We start from the raw sequence: 8,437 nt of genomic DNA on the forward strand, positions 1-8,437 counted from the left end.
TAAGGCGCTCTTGCTGGGACAACATCACCCTGGGACAACCCGAGCCAGCCCGCGGTGGTGACTGCTGGCTGTCAGTGACACCAGAAGACAGCAGTGTCCTTCCCACAGGAGAAGAGCTAGAGGAGGAAACCCAAGTACAGCAGGATGCTGAAGAGCAGCACCACCTCTGGAGAATGCTGATAATGCCCATGAAAGTTCACAAAGACCTTTTTTTCTCCCATGCTTCACTCCTGATTGCACCCAACCACCAGGTTGCATGGAAGAGGAGGGGGCTTACAGCAAGGGGACATAAATCAGTTTTTCTGCCCTGTGAATGCGGCCAGTAGGAGAGATGTAGCCGTGGTGATGTGGTTACCATTTCTGCTGCCTTACCAGCAGTCAGGGCTTTATTTCTGGACCATTGCTATGGTGAGCTTCTTGGATATTGACCTAGAGTTGGACACTTCTAAACCAAGCTGGGAGCAACCATCCAAGCTCTGTCCATAATGTCCCCAAAATGGAAGAAGGAGGTGTCAACAAAGGAGGAGTGTTTGTGTAGGGCCATGATTTAGTGAGGCACCCAGGGTGAGGGCACACACAATGGCAGAAGACCAGGCAGTTTGACAGGTTGTCCCCATGTTGTCCCAGCCGCTGTAATTGCTCATTTCCTCTTCTCCCTCCTCTGAAGATCTCCAGATAAAACGTGTCAGACTGAACAGCCTACCACAGGGTTTAATGTTTCCTCAGAAGAGGCAGTGAGTATGCACTTGTGCAGTAAGGTACCGACTGGTGCACACTGGTCTGGTCCCTACTGTAGGTGTGTGCTTGCTTGCTTTGTTGAATGGAGACTGTAACATGTTATAAAACAACAAACAAATCCAATAAAACCACAGCCAGGTTACAACATCCCTTTTATCCCTTTTTTAAATTTTCACGGACTGCTTAGTCCTCTGCAGGTTCCCCAAAGTGCCAACTGCTCCTGTGGATAACTAAAGAGGAAAAATAAAGAGGAGGCAGGGTAATGCATCACCTATGAGTTCTCATTGAAGGAATCTTGAGAGGGAAGAGGGAAGTTGCTTGGAGGTGGAGAAAGGAAGCAAGATCTCTCAGTGCCTCGGGTCCTGGCTGTTTTAGGGGGAGAGCTGGGCAGCAGGTCTGGGGTTTGTGCGTGGCTGCTGGTCCCTGTGAGCAGTTATTGGGTGGATTTACTGCCTTTTAACTTGCCCAGCACTTGCCACTGCTGTTAATGCAGTTTTGCTGTGGCATCCAGGGGCTGTGCTGCAAAGTGTGCAATGCACACCATGGCAAGGTAGTTCTGTTTGTTCCTTTATACCATCTGATCATGAGGTATCAGTTTTCACCATATAACGCCTTTCTTCAGATCAGACCAGCTCCCTTGCAGGTGTGGCAACTGTAAGATAAGGTGATGCCCTTGTCTTTGACCCTGGTGAATCCAAATCGGAGGGTGACATCCCACTCCTGCTGCTGTTAATGACAGACAGCACTGCCACCAACAGAGACATTGCTGTTAGCTCTACTCCCACCCAAGCCTAGCCAGGAGGATCTCCGGGGAAATGAGCTGCCCCACATAGCCATGGCAGATGTAGTCATATTCCCCTGGAGGTACATGGGAAACAGGAAGAAAATAGGACAGAAATCTGAGCTGGGACAGCCTGTCCTTGAGATGAAGGGTGCTCTGTACAGACACAGTGAGAAAGAGGAAAAATATCCTCATCTAAAATCAGAAGATCTGCTCCAGCAGTCAGACCAAGTATCTACCTACCCCTGCTGTCCCCTGGGTAGTTGTACTAGTGGGTGCTCAGGGAACAGGTGAGAAGGAAAGTGTTGTGTTTGCCACGCCAACCCTTGGTGCTCAGCAGCTGGTGTCCAAGTGTCCTTTCACAGCAACACTTCTAGAAGTTTGGTTTCTAAAATGAACATCTAGGAACAGACCCTATTGAAGCAAGTTCTGTGGCACAGGACCTGAAATTACCTGCAGAAGTTTTTCTTTGTGTCAGAGAACACAGCAAATCTCATCTGAAGGCTGCCACTACTCCTGCTTGTCCCCCTGAGCCCCAGCAAGCTCGGCTTGGCTATTTGACATTCTTTGTGCCTGGGCATAGCTTCAAGGGGGCTGGCAATTTCTGCATGTCGGTGATTTCTATGAACAGAGATCAGGAGAAAGAAATCCAAAAGAAAAGGTGCTATTGACTAATAATATATAACTATTATTATATTTAATAATATTATTAAATTAAATATTTTTGCACATATGAATTAAATAATCTGCTGTAAAGGAAGAAGGTCCTTTTGTTATTGCCCATGTTCTGCAGTGAGCTTGTCATCACCACTGGAAACTTTGATTAGCATGAAGCAGTATGTTTCTTGTCTGCTTACTTTTGTTCAACTTACATTTTTCATTCTGCTGCAATCCTTTTCTCAATGTCAGGATATGGATGGACTGTCTATTGGACTATTGCTGCTAAGGTGAGAGATCTTACTTTTTTTTAGGGGGGAGAGAAAATAAATCAAGGCAGAGCAGGCAGCTCATTTTAGGTGTAAACCCTGCCACGGGCTGCCTGAAGGTAAATCTCTGTGGATCCCTGGCATGTAGAGGGTGGCTAACCAATGAGTATGCCATTGCTGCACCACAACTCTTGCATATTAAGGTGGAAAATGGTATAAAAATGGGAAGGATTTTATACTTTATTTTTCTGCTCTCTGCATGCAGCTCAGGGTCAGGGAACTGAACTTCTGGGAGTGGAGCTGCAGAGGCACCTGTGGGGAGAGCTTGGCTCAAGCAGCCTGGAGAAGGGATCTGGCCTGCAGGTGCAAACTTGGTATGAGATTATTGTTTGCACTCTTTTCCCAGATTTGTTTTGCATTGTTAGGTGAGAAGCGGATAATAAATGCTTGAGAAAATACAGCTAGGGCAAAAAGTCCCATCAGATTGGAGGTCCCTACACCTGCTTTTGCCATGGGTCTGAATAAAAACCACAGATTTGAGGCTTATGTGCACAACAATGAACCAGAACAGCTGTTGAATCAACTGTTCCCCTGACAAATTACCCTGCCACTTGAAGCTGGAGGCCATAAGGAAAAAGGAAATAGGAGCAAAGACTCTGGGAACAATGGCTTAGATTCTGCGCTGATATGGCCCCCTTTGGCCAAGGCAGAGGAGTTATGCTCATTTCTGCTGAGCAAGGACCTGTGAGCCTTTGGGAGGCTGGGGAGAGAGGTCTGAAGGCTAGAGGTTGTGTTATGGAGGGAAAACCCTGGAGAAGGGAGAATAGTCTGGTGTGGGGAGGCAGAAAAAATAGTGCTGATGGGGCTGTGCCCCACAGAGAGGCATGACCTCCACATCAGGTAACTGTGCTGTGTTGAGTCCCTCCCTGATCCTTGGGATCAAATCAGAATGAATGCTTACATTCAGGCTAACGAGTCATATTTTTCTCATATAAAAGTAAGAAAGCCACTGCATCTAAAAAAAATAATCAGAACTATAACACACTGGGAATCCCTGGCCAAAATCAAACGATGTATTTTTGTAAAGGTCAGCTGTGTTTAGGATTGTGTGGTGCACTTGCCATGTAACTGCTAACAAATTCATGAAAACAATACTGAATTAAGCATTTTTTAGAGTAAGTGCTCTCACATTAAGGTGTCACATTTTATTTTGCTCGGCTCTTGGTCTTGGAAGGCCTGTAATCCCTGGCCCAATGTGTGGATTTTGTGGACTGAGAAGAGGAATTATTTCAGCAAGCCTGGGTGTACGTTTGACAATAATGCACTATAGCCCAAAGAGAAAATCTGGGCCTGCTGGAGAAAGTATTGCATTAGAGTCTGTGGCTTTTCTTTTGCTAAATCAGATCATACAGTCACTGTGTTCACTTCTGGATTTAGTATCATGCATTTTCCATCTATATTTATATGCATCTTTCCTTTTATTTTATCTGAAGGACATTCATAAATGCCGTTGAAGGATGGCTTGAGGATGAAACTGTCCTTGCAAGTCCTGCCCTAGAACGACCAAGAATTAAGTAATTTGCTTGAGTATTCTGGCATGGCATGGGCCTTTGCTTCTTGCCACGTGAAGGCAGTTGCCTAGGACTGTTCCTCTGCTTGAACCTGTCCATGAGGTCAGCTGAGAGGACAGGACATCTTTGGTCTCAGGGAACAGACTCTTGCGTGTGTCGCTGGTGAAACGCAGCGTGACCTTTCACAGCCTCCTCTGACAAGCAATCGCGTTTGTGCTGGTCCCTTGAGCAATTGCTTGAGAAAGGCTTCGTGGAGGTTTCACAGGCGTAGCTGATGGCTCCGGCTGGATAAGGAGATTAGGGAGTGAGTTTGGCTTATACGATAACGACGTGTAAAAATGAAACAGGATGCCATAGAAATATGATATAAGATAATTCCAGTTATCAGCTGTAAAGAACGTTCTGCTTACTTCTGATTGCTCGTATCTTCTATTTTTATCGGCTTCCTCCTACTAGTCTTTGTGCATGTTTCCCGGTGTAGCAGGTCTGACCCAACCGACTGCAAATAAAGATAACACTGATAACTATAAAGTGAGGTGGGGGGAGCTCACTTCAAACTTGCACACTCAGGCTGCTTTTCACTGTGAAGTATTTTCCAGATGGAGTTCTTAGTACCAAGGGTCTGATCTCCCATACTGCCACTAAGGATTTCTGCTGGTGTGATCAAAAGCTGTAGCAGTCACAGTGTTGACCAGAGTCTGGGCAACTTGGACAGGTTTCCAAGGCAGGCTGTAAAAGGAAGAAGAGGGACAGCTTGGCCACCCACCATCTTGTGGCCACATAACCTCATGAAAAACTGCCCTGGAGCTTCTTCCCCCCAGGCGTGTATCTCTCTCCCAGAGATACAATGCAGAATCTTGTCCACATTTGTGCTGTACCACAGTCATTCATAAATATTTTATACGCGTAGGTTTTGTAACACAACTTCCAGATTAGTCTGCAACTCTACAAAACTTCTCAAAATATCTTCGTATTAAGGCTTTGACTGTGGTTGAGACCTTTGTGCGTTACCATCACATCTCTGTTAACAATGTAGGGCTTAAATTCAGCATGCCATTTCCATGTAATGTTGACATTTCTACATAGTGCTATTTGTATAAAACATAAGTAGCCAGAGAGCAATACCTGGAGGTGCCTGGAGGTACGTTCATTAGGCCAACCAGCAGCAAAGCTACCAACTGGAATAAGCCACAGATGATGAAGCCCGGGATATTGAATACTTGAGAAAAATGAACCTCTGACAGTTTCCCAAGGTATTTTATGTCTCCTGAGTAAAAACTTTTGAATTTGGGGCCAAAGAAAGTACAGTATTTGCCCAATGACTTTAAGCTTCTTCCTTCTCCCCAACAAGCAGGAAATCGGAAATGTGATCGCTGTGTGCTGATAATTATGCAACAGGTTTGCTGCTGGCCTTTTGAATATGGCAAAGGTGATGAATGAGTGAACTAACCACACATTTCTAGGCACTCCTTGGCCAGCCGATGCTCTCTCTCCTGTTACATGAAGTTGGAGACAGGCCCTGTGTCAGCCCTCCAATGTTAGTCAGTTGTAACGACAAAGTGGCAATTGTGTAGAAGCCCTAAAAGATTCTGTACTTTGGCTCACACTTCACATCTCCAACATTGTTATTACATAATCGAGAAAGGGATTTTAGAGCCTTTTTCAAGGAGAGTACAGAAAGAGACCTGGCTGACTTGAACCCTTAAGATCTCATGATATGTACTCATATCTCTTCTGTGATCAAAATGAGCCTTTCTAGCCTTAAAAATCTACATCAATAGAGCATCCCAGGATGCTCGAGCAGGGAGGCAACTAATGCTTTGTGCAGAGCCACAAGACCTTTCTCCCTTGCTGGGGGGACTCATACCCCAAAGCTATTTCTCCCATTTTTCCAGGCTGGATGTCATTTCTGGGGGTATACCTGAACTCAGGTCCCCCCCGGGACAGGTTGCCGCCCTCAAGTTGTCCCTCATTCCTATCCACGAGGTGCTCCCCCCTGCAATGTGGAGGTGCTGCAAGCTGTGTGCAATGCATGACCAAGGGCTGCTGCCAGGATCGCTGCACCTAACACTGGAGTCAATCTTGTCCTGGGTATAGCAAACCCTGGGAGTTCACCTGAGGTGAGGAATTTGTCCCTGACATTTTGGTGTTTCTCCAGATCAAGGTGTACTGGGAGATATTCTAGCACCCAGGTCTGGACCTTGTTAATAAGGGTGTAGAAATGGGCTGGGTGAGTGGGCGCCCAACAAGTAGAATTGGTGCTCTTTCTGTGAGCTTGTGAAACAGATCAGGATAAAAAACATTGGAGGCCACAAGCGCAGTTTGTAATTAATATTTTATTATTTTGTGCAAGTGGAAAATATATGGGAGAAAGGACAACTGAAAAGATTGAAAGGTAATGTGAAAGTCCATAGAAGGAATCTATAACTGGCGCTGAAAGGTGATTTGTAACCTAGTTACACAGGAAAATGCTATGACTAAGGCATAATTTTTCCCCTCTTATTATAATAAATAAAATGGCAGAGAAGAAAAAAGAGAAGAGAAGAGAAGAGAAGAGAAGAGAAGAGAAGAGAAGAGAAGAGAAGAGAAGAGAAGAGAAGAGAAGAGAAGAGAAGAGAAGAGAAGAGAAGAGAAGAGAAGAGAAGAGAAGAGAAGAGAAGAGAAGAGAAGAGAAGAGAAGAGAAGAGAAGAGAAGAGAAGAGAAAAGAAAAGAAAAGAAAAGAAAAGAAAAGAAAAGAAAAGAAAAGAAAAGAAAAGAAAAGAAAAGAAAAGAAAAGAAAAGAAAAGAAAAGAAAAGAAAAGAAAAGAAAAGAAAAGAAAAGAAAAGAAAAGAAAAGAAAAGAAAAGAAAAGAAAAGAAAAGAAAAGAAAAAAGAAAAGAAAAGATGGAATTTAAGTAATTCTGTCAATCACCCTCGTCACAAATAACTGCACCAGAGCTACAAAAATAAGGTGACCAACAAGTGCCTTGGCACAAAATGCCTGAAAGCACCTGAAGTGGAAGGAGAGCTGTAGGAGGTAGCCCTTTTGAAATGCTTAATGTTCAAGGTTTTAATGTAATGGAGGCCATTTTTAATGCAAGTTTAAACATTCTCATCAATGCTGCACAGGCCTGCACCTGGAGAGCCAACGAGCAAGAGCATTTGCACTCTCACAGGGGGAGGGAAATGCAAGCAATATACAGGCTGCATGGTGAGAACCAAAAAGAACAATGCCCAAGCCAAGAAATCAACATTTTTCCAAAGCCTGGCTTTGGTCTACATTCCTCCAGAGGAAAAAGTGACTCAGAGAATTAAACTGATGGAGATTTTCCAAGCTGTTCAAGGCACTTAAAACATTCACCTTGCCCTCAGCTCAACGGTAGGCACCACATAAATATATTTTTAAAAATACTCTGTGTTTTTAATTGTTCTAAGTTCAAGTATTCTGGGAACATAAACATTGCTGGAATACTACTTTAATGAAAGTGCAGTGCTAAAGAAGTACCTATGCGTGGAAAGGGAATATGCTCTGACTTGCATCCCTTGCCTGTCCAAATACTTGTGTAGTGATCTGTCCCTGCTCTGCCCTTGCCTTGCCTTTGAAGTGGTTGCTCTGCATGACTTTCTTTCAAGCCTTTCCCAATTCTTCTCACTCTCCAGTAGCTAAAAATGGCATGTGTATCTACAGAGCAGAAATAAAAGTCCCCTCCAGCCCAGACCATTGCTTCTTTGATCCCAAACAAGACAACAGGCTTCAAGCTGGCTGGGTTGCTATTTTGAGCAATGCAATGTCCAGGGGAGACGTATTTCTGCCTTTTAGCAGAGACAGCTGATACCTGTTGCCACAGCAGTTAAGTTCATCTGCTGCCTTCCCCCTGCAGCTCTGTGGACATGGCCCATGAAAGGAGGGTGTGTGGAGGCCATGGGCAGGAAAACCTCCCTGGCACGGACCTCACGTCAGATACTGCAAGAAATAAACAGCTCTGCTGAGTGGGGGCTGATCTGGGGAGCTAGAGGAACGTCTCACAGGTTTCAAGTGAAGCAGTCACATAAGCTGCATCAGTGATTAAATAGCAGAGATTTTGGGAAACTACTTTTCACAGTGTGGAAATTCACTTTCCAACCAAGGGCTAGTACCTAGGTCTTGTGCAATAATTAAATGTGATCGAGACGCTTGGGCCTGTGTGATACTGAGTCCTTGTACAAGAGTGGATATTGCTGCTAAGACCAACCTCAATTCAAGAGCAGGAAAAACACAAGTAGTCTGCAAGGCTGCTCTGGGGGGACCTGATGGGAAGTAGGGACAGTCACTAAAAAATTCCCTCTGAAGTCTGCATTATTCCACAGAAATTGCTTTTAGCAAAAAAAAAAAAAAAAAAAAGGAAATCTTTTTCTAAAATTTTATCTGAAAGATGTGAATGATTCTCAGAGACATGGGTCA

Source organism: Anser brachyrhynchus (genome assembly GCF_964034855.1).
Source record: "Anser brachyrhynchus genome assembly, chromosome: 1".
NCBI classification, from domain to species: Eukaryota; Metazoa; Chordata; class Aves; order Anseriformes; family Anatidae; genus Anser; species Anser brachyrhynchus.